The sequence below is a fragment of the Siniperca chuatsi genome, linkage group LG19, assembly GCF_020085105.1.
Source record: "Siniperca chuatsi isolate FFG_IHB_CAS linkage group LG19, ASM2008510v1, whole genome shotgun sequence".
Lineage (NCBI taxonomy): Eukaryota > Metazoa > Chordata > Actinopteri > Centrarchiformes > Sinipercidae > Siniperca > Siniperca chuatsi.
Genome location: NC_058060.1, coordinates 16211003 through 16228041, shown reverse-complemented (window position 1 = coordinate 16228041; position 17039 = coordinate 16211003). Strand labels below are relative to the sequence as shown.

Here is a 17039-nt window from a genome sequence, read left to right as displayed (position 1 = left end):
CCTGGGGACATCACGTGACTTGTCATTATGTGACTTGAGTCTTACTCAAAGTCATGTGACTTTGCTCACGTCTTGTGCTTTTGTATTTGTCTTTATCTGTGTCAGTATGTCTATGTACTGTAAGATGTTACATAACTTTTAACTCATTAACTGGATCATGGTAGTCATCTAGTGAACCATTAGGTTACTGATTTTACTAGTATATTTTGTGAGATTTGTTAATTTAGTTATGTATTTACTTGTTGAAATTCATGGACAAAACCTGTAGGAGGACAAAGTGTGGTACTGTTCTCGTCTTTAATACGTGTGGGGGTTGAAAGTAAGAGAAAAATAAGACTTGGGTCAAAAGGCAGCTTTGAAACATGTGCATGATAAAAGCAATCTAGACTCACTAGATACAGGTCAAACAGTGTCTGTTGTGCACCAAAATTAAAATATTTGTCCTGAAATAACATACTTTCACAGGACTTGTAATATTTCTTACAATAAGTGGATAAAAGCGATGATGCTCAGATTATATGCATGATGCACAAGTGTTTTCTCAGACATCAAAACAGGATGCACCCCTGTTTTGATGTCTGAGAAAACACTTAAAATCAGGCACATTAAAATCAGAGAGGGAAATAATCCCCCCGTTCCTCAGTTGAGCTCCCTGTTCACAAGACTTTTGGCCGTCTGCCCCATGACTTCCCTGAGTTCAGGTCGCCAAGCAACTGCTCCCCTGCTATTAGAGTTTTCATGCATCACTATCTCTGCTTAGATGTCATGGTTGCTGGGGCAACCATATGACCACGACACCATGACTCCTTGCCACTGTGAACCATCCATAAGCCTGTTTTTCACTAACAAGCAGCAGCGGTGATGGCAATGTCACTTTACGGCCGCTCTTCTTTTCTTAAAACCCCCTTCTCCATTCTGAAGAACAACAGCGTCAACTCAAGCATTTTAAATTGAGAAAAAAGGGATTAAATATGGGCACGATTGGCAGTGATAAGGATGCATGCCTGTAATTTCTTTAAAATAGGGCTTTCCTCTTGACAGCTCCTACAGGAAATGGATTCTCAATGGCAACAATCCAAAGATTATCCTCTGCTGAAAAAGCAAATGATTAATACCCGTGACATAAATCTACTGTAGATTGCAACTGCCAAAACCCGAGAATTGTGGTAATCTCGACCGGTCATCGCCTCTAGCAAATCAGCCCCAAAGCCGGGGAGAGTGCTTTATTTAGATTGGGTCAGATTCATGCAACACGACTCAATCAACTCCAAGGGGTATCATTAATTTAAAGTATACAGCATCATACTGTAGCACCACATTTTCTTTCTTTTATCATTAAACTAAACAAAATTTACCTTGACCTATCATATTAAAAGGCATGACAAGCAGTTTACGAAGATGAAAGGGCACAAAAAAAGGACACAATCATGATCACGAGACAAGAGTAACCCTCACACGTCCTGTCACCACTCTCCCCTCACACTGAGCCTGAAGGGGTTGTGACCTCTCAACTTAAACCACCCCAAGGCAGAAGCTGCCCTTCTTCTGAAGAGCAAACACATGCCAATAATCACAGCCACAATGGAAGTGTGTTTTCACTCTGAGATAGTTGTGACAATAAGCAGAAAAAGAAAAATGCTGACAGTGTTTAAGATCTACAACAAAGCCAACGCTGTTGAGGTCAGAGAGTCTGCACATGCACAGTTTGTTTTCTGAGTCAGAGAGAATGTTAATGCTTTAATTTGCACTTTCTCATTAACTATTCATAGTTTTGTCCCGTTCCAGCAATTTGTGTCTGACAACCAGAAATTAGATTATCAGTGTGATATGGCTAGAATTTGTCAGAGACAAATCAGTGGCTGATCTTTGTCATACATCTAAATAGGATGCCTGGGATAAACCCTTTTGTTGAAGCTGTTTCCTAAGAGCATCCACATGAGCTAACCGGCGTATTCTGCTGATAATAATCTGTATAAATCAGAGACTTTTGTTGGGTTCCCTGGAGGGAGTGAGTACTGATGGTGAGGACTGTTATGCCATGATCTGTCTCGATCTCATCCCTCGACAAAGATAATCCGTCTAGTTCACTGTGTACTGTGCCTGGGAGCCTCAGTCTGCAGGCTGGCGGTGGCACACAGGAGCAGAGCTGCAGGGAAGTAGGTAAAGGACAGGGAGGAATCAGAGCTCACTACGTCTGGCGGCGCCAAGGGCGATCTGCCGACTGGGAAGCACGCCCAGAATATGTGTACAGATAGGAAACAATCTGAGGGATCTTTTCTCACACAGTAAGGAAATGAGGGTGATAGCATGGTGTCTGTATAGGTGAGAGGAGGCAATGCAACTGCTTTTTTCAGAGAATGAAGGATTAATTCAGTCTGGATTATTAATGCTTCCTGAAGACAGCAACACTGGGCAAAGTCCTTCAAAGAGCTGCAAGTGGAGTCTATAATGCTGAAACGATTGGTTGACTATTTTGGGGCGTGCATTACCATTGAGCAAACACTTTTGTCAAACCCAAAATATGACAAAAACCCATCTATAACAGGAGTGCTTTGTGTCTGTGGTCTATAATAACAGTTAAGGCCACATATTTTTCATTTTCACAGCAGTAACTCATGAGAAACATGCATGAAAGACATACTCATGTTCCTGTCATTTCAATACATTTCATCTTGACTCTAGTACTGCTAGTTTCTCCAATATTTTTGGTTGCTAAAAATTGTATTGTTTAATGCGATTTGGAAGGGCATGGATTTTTTTTCTGCTTCAAAAAGAAGACATAAAAGAAAAAAAACTTAAAACATTCATTATTATTATTGTGATATAATATTTTTTTTTTTTTCAAATGTGTGAATTTGCTGCCTTTCTTATGATTTATATCACTGTAAACTGAATAACTTGAGGTTTTAAAATGTTTGCAAGACAAAACACACAATTTAAGGATGTCATCTTGGGCTCTGGGTATTGAAACCTCAATGCTTTTTTGAATACTGTCTCCCTAGCATCAAGTATTGAAAACTATTAAGTATTAAAAGGTGGGTTCTTGGTCAGGCTCTTAGTTTTGTTTACTTATTATCAGCTATTTCCTGAAGCTATTTCAAAATAATAACTTTAATCTGTAATCTTTAATAAGTAAATCTTTAATTTCAATCTGTATTTAACTCTATTTGGACAAGGATCTTTCGTGGGTGCTTGTCTTAACAGTAAACACTGATTTGATGAGATGTTTGGCATATTTGGCATAAATGAAGTACATAATACTGTAATACTTTACCAACTAGCCCTGTGAGTGTCACTACGTCACCAAACATCTAGAACCAAATATTTAATAACCAATAAAATTTCACTGAGACACTTTCTCTTTGACCAGGCCTTAAGTGAAAACTGCCAAATATTGTTTTAAGTGGAAAAGGGTTTTGTAGAACAAAATGTTTATATTCTTTAAACTAAAGTATTGAAACAAGTATAGCTTTGGTATTTGTACAAAAACGTATTTATTTGCACCAGTATAAAAAACTCCCAGCCCAGTCCCAGCCCTACTTGCTAAAAGCACTATTTCTTGACGTTATAGACTACATGATTAATAAACTAATCAAAAAAGCAATAGATAATGGAAATAATCATAAGTTGCAGCCCTAGGATACTGTCCTACAAATGCTGTATAACAGTGTAAGTCTATTTCTCTCACAAGTGAACACAATAACTACTAATGTGATTTTTTACTATTGCTTATAATCCTTCAAAATCCCTTTTTTGAAACTACTACGAGTACTACATACAGCTTTGTGTTACGTCCCAAACAGGGCTGACTTCCAGGCAGCCAGTTATTTGTGAATGTTTATCTGAGGCTGTGCTGCTTACACCACAGAGGCAGCATGGGAGTCTGGCACAGACACAATGCTGTGAGCTGAAACTGTGACCGTGACGTCATGTGGGTGGCCGTTCCTATGTAGTCAGCACTTTTTACCCCTCCTCCTCTTCTTCCTTCTCTTCTTCGCCCTACAGCTGCACATCACACACTGACCTCTGGCCATCCTCCATGAGGCCCGGGGGGAGGGGGCTCAACCAGGAGCCATGCACACAGGTCAGGGGAGTCAGGCGCAAAAGCAAGGGGGGAATAGGAGCCACAGTTTTAGGGGGAAGGGTGGCGAGGTCATTCAACCTCTCTCCTCTGCAGACTGACTGATCAGAGAGCATCAAGAGTGCCATGATAAACGCTTGGTGTCGGTCTGGGTGTCTGTGTAGTAGTTTCGCGGTGCCGTCTAGATAGAGTGAGAGACAAAGGGGTGGGAAAGAGCGAAAGTGGCAGCAGCAACAGAGAGCGCCTGTCTCACATGCTCCCCCATGTGAGAGTGAACTAAGTAAGAACGGGAGCTGCTTTATGTAAGTGTCTCCCAGCAGCCTGTGGGACTGCTGGAGAGCCTCACATGTTTGTGTTGTGGTCATCCCACATGCGTGGATGGGGAGGGCTCGGCCGTACCGGACCACAGAGTGTCCTGTCTCAAGCCACTTATCATCTGTCTGTTTCTGTCTGAGTATTTGTTTGTGTCCATTCGCTGTCTGTCTCTCTGTTGTCTATTTACCCCTCCCATCATCATCTTCCCATTCCTACTGCTGCTCCCTGGTTCACCCCTGGCTGCGAGGGCTTGCAGCTGGAACCGGGAGGAACAGGCAGAGGCAAAGAGAGGGAGTATGAGGAAAGGCGGGAAGAGGAGGAGGACAGATCAGAGGTGCCGACTTTGTTTCCCTCCAGACATAGTAGAGATCAGAACTGAGCCTAAAACAGTGGCCGAAATCTACTCCATCACACAAGACTGTCAGATCAATACCATAAGAGACACCACTTACACCAAAAATATCTTTAAAAAACAACTAATCAATTCAGATACTATACATAATGTTTAGTACACAACATAAACCATATATGTACACCACACACATTCAGCCTTGCAGCCACCTCTCCCCCCTTCTCTCAGGGCAGCTGGCAAAACACAAAGGAGAGAAGTGTGCAACTGGTGCGATAAAGCTGGGAACATCTTGCTATTCAAGCGTCAGCATAATAAACTGGAGGCACAATTAAGGGGCAAAAAAATCCCCTAAACCACAAGAACAAGTGCTCAGTGCTGCAGCAGTGTTCAGCGCCTCAGTCCAGCTGCGGGTTGTCTTTAGGACACAGGAAAAAAGGACAACAGAGCGTTTCTGTTCCTCCCTCTTGGGAATGCAAATGATCAGACAGTGACATACTGAGAGACTACAAAGCATGTGTGTTTTAACCTCAGATGTGCAGCCATGATACTATTAGGGAGGTCTGATATATTAGTGTGTGCAAACATTACTCCCTTTGTCTAAAATTCCCAAAAGCTTCAATTCCTCAGCAGCTACAACACACAGTGGGACATTCATATAAAGCAAATTGTTAAAAGGTGTTTTAAAACTTTATGGTTTAACAAACAGAACAAAGAGTCCTTATTAAAACCATAGATTAAAAAAACAAAGTTGCTGAAATCTTCAAAAATACACAACTCCTGTAGAATTAACAGCCCTAAAAAGCATTAAGTTTGGAGGTTTTCCCCTAAAGCTTTTTTTAAAGACCTGGAGAGATTCCTCGCTTAAACCTCCTCTCTGTTCTCACAATCCCCTGAGGAGGCTGGTGCAAAGTCTGCCGCTGTCTGGCTGTTCCCATGGCAACCACCAGGTGAGTAGACAGGCTTGGAAAGCACGGCAAAGAACATGTGACTCCCTCCACATGCTCAGGCAGAGCACACACTCTCAGATAACAGGAGGCGATCTCCCTCTTTTATTCAAACTTGCAAGTACACAGTGTAGTCACAGCAAGGCAATATCTGGTGAGTCTGAAAGCAGACAAGCAGATGACCAGTCTGCCAGTCCGTCTGTTTACCACTCTCTGTGTCTATCTCTCTCTGTGACACATGCACGCACACACACATGCACGCACACACACACACACACACACACACACACACACACACACACACACACTGTATTGTGGAGTGCAGAAGAAGAGGAGGAGGCTGCCCTAGAGGGGGGCAACTGAGATGCGTCATAACCACTGAACATCAAGTCCAGCTCTGCCACAGCAGCAAAAGGAGGAGACGGTGGAGCAGCAGGGGAGTTCGACATGAAAAAGTCACACGAATGACTGAGAGAGGAGAGGAGAGGAGAGGAGAGGAGAGGAGGATCATATTTAAAGAGAAATAAACTCTGAAGAAAAAGAGAAAACAAACGTATTTAACTGTATGTCCATGTATAGTGAAGACAAAGAGTCTACAGCCATGCTAGCAGCTCTGTAATGCACAGTGGTGCATTGAGCTAAATGCTGACATGCTCACAGTGAAAATGCTGATGTTTAGCAGGTATAATGTTTTTTATATTCAGCATATGTTTTAGTTTGAAGCTGATGGGAATGTCATTGGTTTTGCCAGTATTTGGTCATAAACCAAAGTACTGCATGAATCACATTTCACTCAAAACCACAAATGGGTTAGCCTCATGGTGGCACTAGAGGAAAAGTCCGGGGATCCCCCATTAGGCTTCATCCTCAGGGGACCATGAATGTTGCAAATAATCAGAATCAGAGTGATGTCTGTACAAAATTTCATGGCAATCCATTCAATAGTGGTTGAGACATTTCAGCCTGGTCCAAAGTGATGGACAGATGGATAGACAGACAGATCGTCCGACTGACTGACATTGCAATCCCTACTAAAAACTGTTTTTTAGTTAACCCCTGTACATTCCATGCATATGTTGTTAGTTTTAAGTGAAAGCCTTTACATCTTGAGAAAAGTGACAAGGGACCAATGAGTTGGTTGTACTGTTGCACACTATGAATATTTGCACTGTGTATTTATCTATACCGCTGATTGGACTTATCTAACAACATTATTATCTTTGCACACTGTGTACATATGACCCACCACACAGAACCTTACTTCCTCTGTAAACTTAGTTGTTTATATTGCTGTTATTTGTATATTATCGGCTAATGTTGATAAGTATTTACAATTGTGTTTACTACGCTTTTTTCTTCTTCAGCTATCTAATCTTATTTTTCTATTTCACTGCTATGTTATTTCTTTACTTTGCTTCCCTGACACCCCCAGCAAAACAAATGTTTTGTACATGTGTACTTGGTGAATAAAGTCTGATTCTGATGAGGATGGGGAGATTAAAAAATATTATTAGACACTTGCATATGCAATTCTGTTATGTATTGCATTTCAGTCAATAAAAAGAAATAAAATTGTGTGTTGCATATACACAAAGTCCTGTGTAGTTACTCAAAGGGAATGTTAGCTTGATGTTACACTGTTTATTACTGACTGTTTATCACTAAGATATTGCCTGTAAGTAATTTGTGCTATCTGTTGTATTTCCTCCTGCTGCACGTGACACATGCTGATGGATTACTTGTATACAGTGACAAGGCTTCAGCCTCTAGTTCATATCCAACAATACAAACTATCATCAGGGTATAAAGCTGCAGGCTGCCAAAACACAATAAAATGCACGTACTGTGTGGCAGCCACATGTGATTAGAATGGACATGTTTTGGAATGGAAAGATTCCCAATTAGCCAAATCAAATTGTTTTGTTGGGACACAGCAACAAGCCCGGTTCCCATCACAAGCACCGCTTATTAAAATGTCACTGGTGATGAATGAGGCCAAATCAGTCCTGCACTGTAGATCTGAGAAGGAATGGAGCTACTGTCCCTCTCCTCTGTCTTCTTGTCTTAGCTCTTTGTGGGATTTGCATAATCAGGCAGGTGACAGCGGTCAACATGCAGCCATGTTGTTTTTCATCCTTGCCTCTCTGATTGTATCCAAATTCTCAGGATGCCTAAGCCAAACGAAGGTCAGTCCACCCAGCTGACCTGCCTCTCACTCTCTACACTCTACTATTACGCTCTCATGCTGCTGGTGTGTGATTCATCTTTGGGATGGTCTGCTTCAAATCTAAATGTGGACTTGATTAAAAGCCTGACCACATAACGTGAGCAGGAACACACACATTCCTCTAAGATTTCATCACTGTTTTAACATGTACATACATAGTGAAAATCCTCACCGAGGTTGTGTGTGTCTAAAAAGGCGCAGGAGAGTGACACAAAAGTGCACACCTGCATGAATATTACATTACATGTGTTTTTGCTTGAACAGCCACATGTGTGCTTTCATCTGTACCCTCCACAACAGCATTTCCCACCCATAACTGCCACCGGTGTTCTATAAAAAAACTCTTTCCACGCCATGGCCAAGTTGTGCTCCTTGGCCCCCAGGGCTTTGCAGCTCCTTACCGCCGAGGTGATTTCTGTGGAACACGACTCCAGAATAGGCTGGATTGTGTTGCCGTGGATTCCGCCTGTCCGCCTGCAAGGTCTATAAATAGTGCCTGTCAGATATTTTCACTCCTGTGCTGAGCACACTCAGTGGCAGAGCAGTGTATTAATAACCACAGTGACCACAGTCGTGCCTCGGGAGGGAGAGTATGGTGCGGAGGTGTGTGTTTGTGTGTGTGTGTGGAGAGAGGGGAGGTGGAGGGACAAACAGCCAGAGCTCAGCAGGACTACACACAACCAGCAGGCTGTCATCTTCCTTCCAACCTCCCCCTGCAGACTGAAGCTCCAACAAAAGACCTCTTTATGTCTCACTCTCTGACGTTCCTCCACAATGTCTACTCACAGTTGACTTCAGTTTAAGATTACCTTTTCACCCTGATAATCTTATATTGTAACTGCCTCCTAGCCACAGCACTCTAAACAATGTCTATTACGCAATCAGAAGCGATAAACCACGCTAGTGAGGAAGGCCTATCATTGATCAGAAGAGTAAACAACAGGTCATAGATTGTAGCTGGATTCTGCAGCACATGAATTACATTACAGAAGGCTAATATCCCTGGTGCACATTGCTAATCAGCCTTGAGAAAGTGCAGATCTGCAGATAACCCCTTAGAGCTTCAGCTGTGTGAGATTTAAATATGAAAAAAAAAATCAGGATAACAACCGCAAAGGTTAAACAATGCAATAATCTAATAGAAAATGAGTTGAAATATGTAAAGAGCATTTTTACCAGTTTGTGCAGCACACAGATATGTGCAAATAATATGCTGTTTTCTATGCGAGTGTCTTTTAAAGCTACATCAATTCATCATTTCTGAGCTGGTCATGTGCATAGTCCCCAGCATTCACAACTCACACACACACACACACACACACACACACACACACACACATATCCAGTGATTGCCTTGTGTAACAGGAGGAGGACTCTGCATGTGCCGTTGCAAAGCATCACATGTGCGAGTGAACAACCTGAGGTCAGATACAACATTCATACCAACAGAAAATTTAGCTCAGTTGTCAAACTCTCCACATGTTTTGGGCAATTAAGAAATTATGTTAATTTAGTCACACATTACATGTATTTTTCTCCCACTTCTCCTCTTTGTGTAAGAAAGAAGCACTCTCCTCTCCTTACAGTCACACATTATCACACCCTTGATCATTAAAAGCATGCACAATAAATGCATATCAAAGGAAAATAAATGCTGCAACAGTGTGATGATATTCAACATGATCGCATCATGTGTCTACAGTAGCATCCTGCCCTTCATGAACAAGGACTGTGTACTGTGAGCCTGCAGAACACTGCCTCCAGTGGAGAGGGTTGGTATAACCAAAACAGGTCCTAATGACAGTGCTGTGAACCAGCCACAGGGGGTGGACAAAATAACACCCTTGACTGTAATATAAGCCAATAGAGCATAAAGCAATAAATATTATTTTTAAAGCCTTTAATGTTCAGTTTTCATTGAAAGTGTTTCAAAAAGGTGTTGATTCAACTCTTGATTACTTGTGAGGTGTAGTGTGTAGTTTGTGGTATTGTTGTGTTGAATTACATGATACTGCAAGGTAGTCCTGTTATTTTATCCACTCCTGTATGTGATATGAGTGTAGAAGCTGCTAAGAATATTGTAATACATTTATACTAATTTAATATGGCTCTGAAGTGAACTATATGTGTGTCATTGAGGGGAAAAATGGTATTTTGAAATACTAACGCCTTTTCAAAGGGGTACTCCAGCAATTTAGTATTGCACTTCCATAAAAGTGGAGACTTACAAAAAATAAAAGGTAAAACTTTGTGCAACAAAAGCCAAGATATCCTGACTTTTAGTCTTCAATATACTGAAGTCAAGCACCAAAAACACTGGATCCTACACTTGATACCATCTCTTCGTTAGACCCTTCCTGTCTGGTAAATACCCACGTCTTTCAAACTCCACACTCTTGTAACTCAGGGTTTCTGTTAAAAAATGTGTAGTTTCCAAGCCCAAACTGAGAAAACCCTGATGACATCAGTAGGGGATATTTTATAAAAAAGCTCCCTTCAGAGCCACAGAAGACATACAGCTGTTTTCAAAGGCTGTGTAGTACTCCCTATGATCAGTAAACTGATCTTGATTGAGACAATCTGCACAGTTTTTGTTGTCTATAAACAAAAAGAGATACAGATAAAGGACAGGGAAAGTATATGAAAAAGTATAACATTGAAACATGTATGGTGTCTTCACAAAATCACACTGCATATTTTTTAAATGTGGATTGTAAAAAGTTCTCTTCAGCTATGAGATGTCAATATTGTGGCTTCTCTCAGATAAACGGTGCCTGTTTGACGGTATTGCAGTACAAAGTGTCACAGCCAGAGATAAGAGATTACAGTTGGCCTCTGCTTGAGTTTGTTCTGTCTGTACACAGGACATTCCAGGAGCTGCGCTGTGTGACGTCTCACATACAGGATCACATTTCAAAAGGCACGGCTCCAGTGGCCCACAGTCAAACCACAGACCTCTTTCCTGGTACAGCTGATTACTTGCAAGCATTAAATAACTTTCAGGACTGGCTTATTAGATAAGGCTGAGCGTACACACAGAAGCAATTCATTCCTCAGAAAAACTAGGAGGAAGCTGTACAGATACACCCGCTTTTTCCTCTTTCGTGTTGCATGTGACTACGCTGCAGTATTATGTGCTCTTTTTCTCCAGCTTCATAAATTTACTTTAATATCCTCATATGCTTCACTTCGCTCCCTCTATGCCCCCCTCCCCTTTCCTCCTCTTCCTCCTTCACAGTGCCCAGCCTCTACTGGCGCCACAGCAGGGTCATCTGGGGTTCCACAGCAGAGGGGAATGTGTAGAAACAACAATCGTACATTTTCACAGAATGAAACCATGAATGAACCACACACAAAGCATAAAATACTCTGGCCAGAAAAAGCCCGGCAGCACTGACCAAGAAAATCTCATTAAATACTTTTAGGATTCGTTGTTGCTCCTGTGCTACCAATTTTCCAAATGCATACAAAGGCTGTTTTAACTCCCTGTGATAATGATCTCCTGGCAACCCTAAATCCGCTGATAGAGTTTGCCAGTGGTTTGGTTGGTATATCCTTAGAGAGCAGCAGAGAGTGCCCTGATGCAGTGCTGCTGTGTGCTGACAGAGGAGGAACAAAGGTGAAGCTGTGAGTAGAAACTCTGCACAAAGACAGGAAACCTGATATTCCAGCTCTCGACATGGACCGAATCTACAGGGAGGGAGAGTGTGTGCTTGTGTGTGATCACAACAGCGGCGAACATTAAGTCCTGCAGGACACACTCTCCACCAGACGGGCACACTGCGTGTGTGTGTGTGTGTGTGTGTGTGTGTGTGTGTGTGTGTGTGCGTGTGTGTGTGTGTTTCCTTTTTTTGGTACAGTGCACCACAATTAATCATCCTTGACTAAAGTAACTTGAGAAACTGTGTCAGTGAGTTTAAACTGCTTTCCCGTGCACTCACACTTTAGCTTTATCAGATCTGAGCACGAAATGCAACAAAGAAGAATATTTAAATATATGTAAATCACTAAAATACATCAAATTCATTGCAAGCACTTACAAAGATATTCCTCATCAATAAAAAAGCAGCTCTTTCGTGGTTAATCAAGCAAGGAAAGATAAATACTTTCAGTTTCATGACAGATTAATGCTGTCACTTTCTTTGAGTGTTGAACAAGAGCTGCGTTTGTGACCATGTACAGTTCAGTGCAGTGCCTCTGTAGGTTGCCCCTGACCCTGCATTGTTATGTGAAACCCTGGGCACCATGCTCCAGTGCTTAGCTATGCCGTCACTCCCTCTAGGCATGTAGCAAACACAGCCCTTTGAGTAGCCAGCAAGCGGCTGCCCTCCTAAGCCTCGCAAAGCAGCTTATTGCTCCGGCTGCCTCTACGGTGGTCACACGTGTGAAATGTGCACTCTCACTGACACACAAACACATACAGGCAGGCTCGCCACTGCCTGTGCATGGCCACAGTGAGAGGGGCGGAGCTTGTTCAGCATGATTTGGACAAAAAGGGGAAGGGTTAAGTCATCGTCACTCCCACTCAGCTGTACTGAAACACGTTCCCCCTCAGGCACAACACACTGCACACACACCTGCAGAAAAACATGCACAGGAACAGAGAATACACACACAATGTACTGCTGCTCACCACTACTCATGTTCTCCCTAGGAAAGAGGGAGGGACAAGTGTTCCAACAAATCATAGCCATGTGTTGGGAGAAGCTGACAGTGTGTTCCTGAACTTTTTTTTTTTCAGTGCTGGAAGGAATACACTTTCCTAATGACACATAGATTCCCACTTTGGTATTTCCATCAGGCACTGAGAACAAATTGAGAAATACTTTTTAAAACTCAGCTTTAGTTTTGTTCTGTTTCCTTCACTGTTCTCCAAAACATGATGCAGCCTGGGTGAACTGCTACACCTAATTAGACTCAATTATGGGCTCGAAAAACAACCAAATAATCTAGTTTCTCTGACAACAGAACATAAGCGTGTTTATCTTGTATTATCTCTCTGTGGGCAAGGGAATATTATCAGGGTTTGTGTCGACTCCTACTGTTGGTTGCTTGTGATTTTGGTGATGAATTTATTTTGTTATCCTCAATAAAAGTCAATTAAATGACTAAAATCTTGCGCTGTATGCTCGGCAACCACAGCTCAGTATTGGGGCTTCTTCTTGCATAAAGAAAGCTTGGTTCTTTGATTTGTGACTCAGCCAAAGGATAAATATATACACCTTTATCTTGCTCCTTTCATTCCTCCTCGTCAAGTTTCTCTTCCTCCTCCTCACTTTCCTCTGCTAGGGGAAGAATGAAGAACTAGCCAGTAGCAACCATCAGCAGAGGGATTCACAAATATGTGAGGATGGGAAATATATTCTCAAATCTGGATTTAAAAACATTAGAAACTGTGTTTTGGCATCCAAGTGTCTTGCTAATCGTAGTAATAGTGCTAATAAATCAGAATCTAAAGCCTAAAACACTGAGTAAAAACATAAACTATATGTGTCTTCTCTGTTGACACAGATATTAATATTACACAGCTCTTGTCATGATGGTTTATTTTCTAGTAGATGTCATCAACATCATAAACATAATCCCCAGTATCATTGTCACCACTGTTGCCTCAGACATTTAGTCTTTTCTTGCTTTTGGCCATCATTTATGTAGCTATGAGGCTCAAACACACTGGTCCCACTTTCTGATGTTTTTTCACATGCCAGACTTGATGCCTCTGTAGTGGGTCAGTAAGATTTTGAATTTTCCATGTTCAGTAATTGTTCAGCATAACTGTAACAAGCAACACATTTGCAAATTGTGTCAAGCGTTAAGTTTCAGTTCAAAAACCAAGGTTGAAACCTCACTGTCAGGTACTGATACTGCTGCTACAATATCTTCTGAGTCCTTCACATGCAGCAACTGTGAATCTATGAATATGTGAATATGTGTTTGTTCTTTTCAGTTAAATCATCATTGAAATACCTCCATACTTTCCCATTTGGCAGTGCACATAGGGAACCGTCATCTGTTCTCTGTGTGCGTCTGTTTTGGATTCATACACTGAACATTTGCTCTTACTTCAAACACGCCGGGAAGAACAGATGAAACCACAAGAATGCATATTGAGATAGAGCTGATGTGTTCGCTAATAGCTGATAATGTGTAGTCTATCTTACGTCAAGGATGCAGAAAAATCTGATCATCTACGGCACTGTAGCTCATCAGAAATGGTATTTCTATTTAAAACACTGAAATATGTTGTATTATTTAAGCATATGTATGACATTCAGGCAGTCAGTAGTTGTACATACAGAACAGTAGAATGACAGAAATATGAGAAAGTCATTTTTACGTAATGTCGGCCTGACACTTCTTTTCTAAAATGTATTTGTATTAAATTTAGACCATCAAAGTGCAAATTAATAGTTAGGGCTCATATTATTATTAAAGCAAAAAGAAAAGTAAGTAAATTAAAGTATGCTTCCTCTGTTGCTATCTGATTCTAGACTACAGATGGGACATTTCTAACTAATTGGGCTTCATCTTGGCATCAAAGGAAGCTTGCCAAGAGATGACTGATGAATAAATAAGACATGTGCCAGTAATTATTTGAAGAATTACTCTTGCAGTGTGATTAGACGAATAAGCTAAGCTACACCAAACTGATTAAGAGAAGTCTATTATTGACATTATCTAATAGCTATACAATGAAATTATAAAAAATAAAAAAAACACAAAACATGTTTTCTCCTCAATCTCTGATTCACGAATGACAAGTGTTTTTGTGTTTTTTTAGAAAGGCTGAATGAACACCAACTAGATTACCTCAGTTACATGTTGGGCAGCAGTAGCATCAGCATGAATCACACACACACACACTGTGCCTGCCTTCTGTGTCATGATGCATGCATATTAACCATCTCAGGCAAACTCATGACTGCTGGCCGTGCAAAGTGCGTGGTGTGTGTTTGAATGTGTGTGTGTGTGTCACTCACATCCAACAGGCCATCCAACCAGTGTCACAAGATCGGTAAAGCACTGCAGACCTCAGATTGGCATTTCTGTGAAACTGGCAGGATCCTGTAGAAATGAGAAATGTGACTGCAGCAGGGTTAAGTGAGGTAACAGAACTTTAATGATAACAGAATTTTCTCTGATACATGATGAGACAGATTAGCCTAGCATATAAATTGATTTCACTGTCTGTGATAAATTATGTTTATGTATGCATCCCTGGCGAAACATTATTAAGCATACAGACCTTATCTTCCTCAACTATCTGGTCTCTGTTCTCACTGCTGTACATTCTGGGCTATTTTGGTGCACTGAAATAACCTAGTTTGGCCTTGAATAGCCCCACTGTAATGTTCCCACCTAACCCAAATGTGGGTAGGACAGTACAGAGTGCTGTCTTTTTGTGGTCTTTACCGCCCCCTGCTGGACTACTGTATAATGTTATGCATGAGAAATGTAAAAGGCCAATCCCTTCTCCCAGTTGTTTTTATTCATTCAAGAAAGGCATGTTCACAGACAGGGCACATTCAAACACAGGAAGACAGACAGACGTGACTTAGGGTTAGAGTGTGTTCATGCTTTTCCTCTTTGCAGCTCTTCACCGGTCATGGAGCATAATCCGTAGGTATTTAAGTCTCCTTCCAACCAGCCACGGATCCTCCCTCTAAAACAGCTGGCTGGTGTAAGCAAGTGTGTTTAAAATGCAGACAAGGCCAGTAAACTTCCCCTAATAACACTGTACAGTTTACAGTCAAAGGCGGTGCATTGCATATTCCCTTTCATCTCCCCAATGCCTCTGAGACAGAGACAGGAGTGGGGTTTTGAAGGGAGGGATGAGGGTTGTAGTCAGAGGAGGGGCAGAGGAGGGGGAGACAGCCAGGCTGAATTTCTCATTTTTTGCCCCAGGGGCGTGTGCTGCTGCTGTTGCTCTCTCTTTGTCTGAAGACTGATTAACAGAGAGCAAGACGAAAGAGAGTGAATATGAATTGTGTGTGCTGACAAAAGCTTTCCATTGTCTCAAACCTCCATTGCATTTTTACAAGTGCGTGAAATAGAGGAAAACCCAGATAGAGGATACTATAAAGATGTGTTCAGATTGAGTAAAAATAGAAATACAGCAATGTAAAAATACTCTACTACTCCTGCATTTAAAATTATAAAATAAATGTATGGATGTGTCTGCAGTAAAAGGAAATGAAGCATCCAAATTAAAATGAGTCATTAAATGTTGCAGCTCATTGAGGTGCTGTTAGTCTAACCATTTGAGATACTGTTTTTAATATTTTATGGGTTCCTCTCATGCTTGAAAGTAAAATCTTAATATCTTAAAATCATAACTAGCTAGGAACTGGTAACTAGTAACTACAGCCATTGTATAGTGGAGATAAACATGTATTTCCATCTAAAATCTAGTTAAAGTATTATGTTTCACAGAATTGAAATACTTGGAAAAGTACCAGTAATATGTCAATGTTGTGTTTTCAGCTTGTTCCGCTGCCCCCAAGTGGCCAAAATCAATCAATGCAGCTTTAAGATCAATATTTGAGTAAATGCTCTTAGTTGCAGTGCTTTCCAAAACTGCTTGTAGAGCTTTCAATGCTTAGTTTATCGGGTGTAAAATGTATTTCATGACAACCTGTTAAATAACATTCTTTTTTAAAACTGAAATTTTCTTTATTTTATTTTATTTTTTTCACACTTTTTGTGTCAGTGCACAATAAACTTTGTCCAGGCCTCTCTGGTTTTACTGTAGTAAAGATATTTCAGCACAAGATAGCATTATCATCAAAATCACCTATCATTTCACATAAGGAAAAAGCTGCTATGTGTACAAATGCACTGTGATTATAGTATGCAGTACCAACCAGAAACAAAATAATAATTACAGCACTGGTATGTACCTCATAAAGTTAAATGTCATGTGATGTGTGTTTAGTTTGTTTTAACAAACATTTAAACTGCATTTTATAATTTACTCCCTGGAAAAGCAGTAGAGTACACATTTCTTAATTGATGCAGGTTTGCTGCAGCATGTGCCAGGGGAAGTCTGGTTGGGGTTGGGGTCGGTGTTGGTGTGGATGTAGTCAGAAAGGTCAAGAGGGAGCAGAGTTTCCTGCTGCT

General features: G+C 41.1%; 1 long non-coding RNA gene across 1 annotated transcript in view; it reads right to left on the bottom strand.

The window, feature by feature from the left end:
- The window catches only part of LOC122866655, a 66818-nt gene extending 51603 nt beyond the window's left edge, over positions 1-15215 (bottom strand). Inside the window, exons 1-2 of the long non-coding RNA XR_006375775.1 lie at positions 15166-15215; positions 14900-14984 (exon numbers count right to left, since the gene is read on the bottom strand). This is a non-coding gene — a long non-coding RNA (uncharacterized LOC122866655). The remainder of the gene's footprint in view (positions 1-14899; positions 14985-15165) is intronic.
- Positions 15216-17039: the final 1824 nt, after the last annotated feature.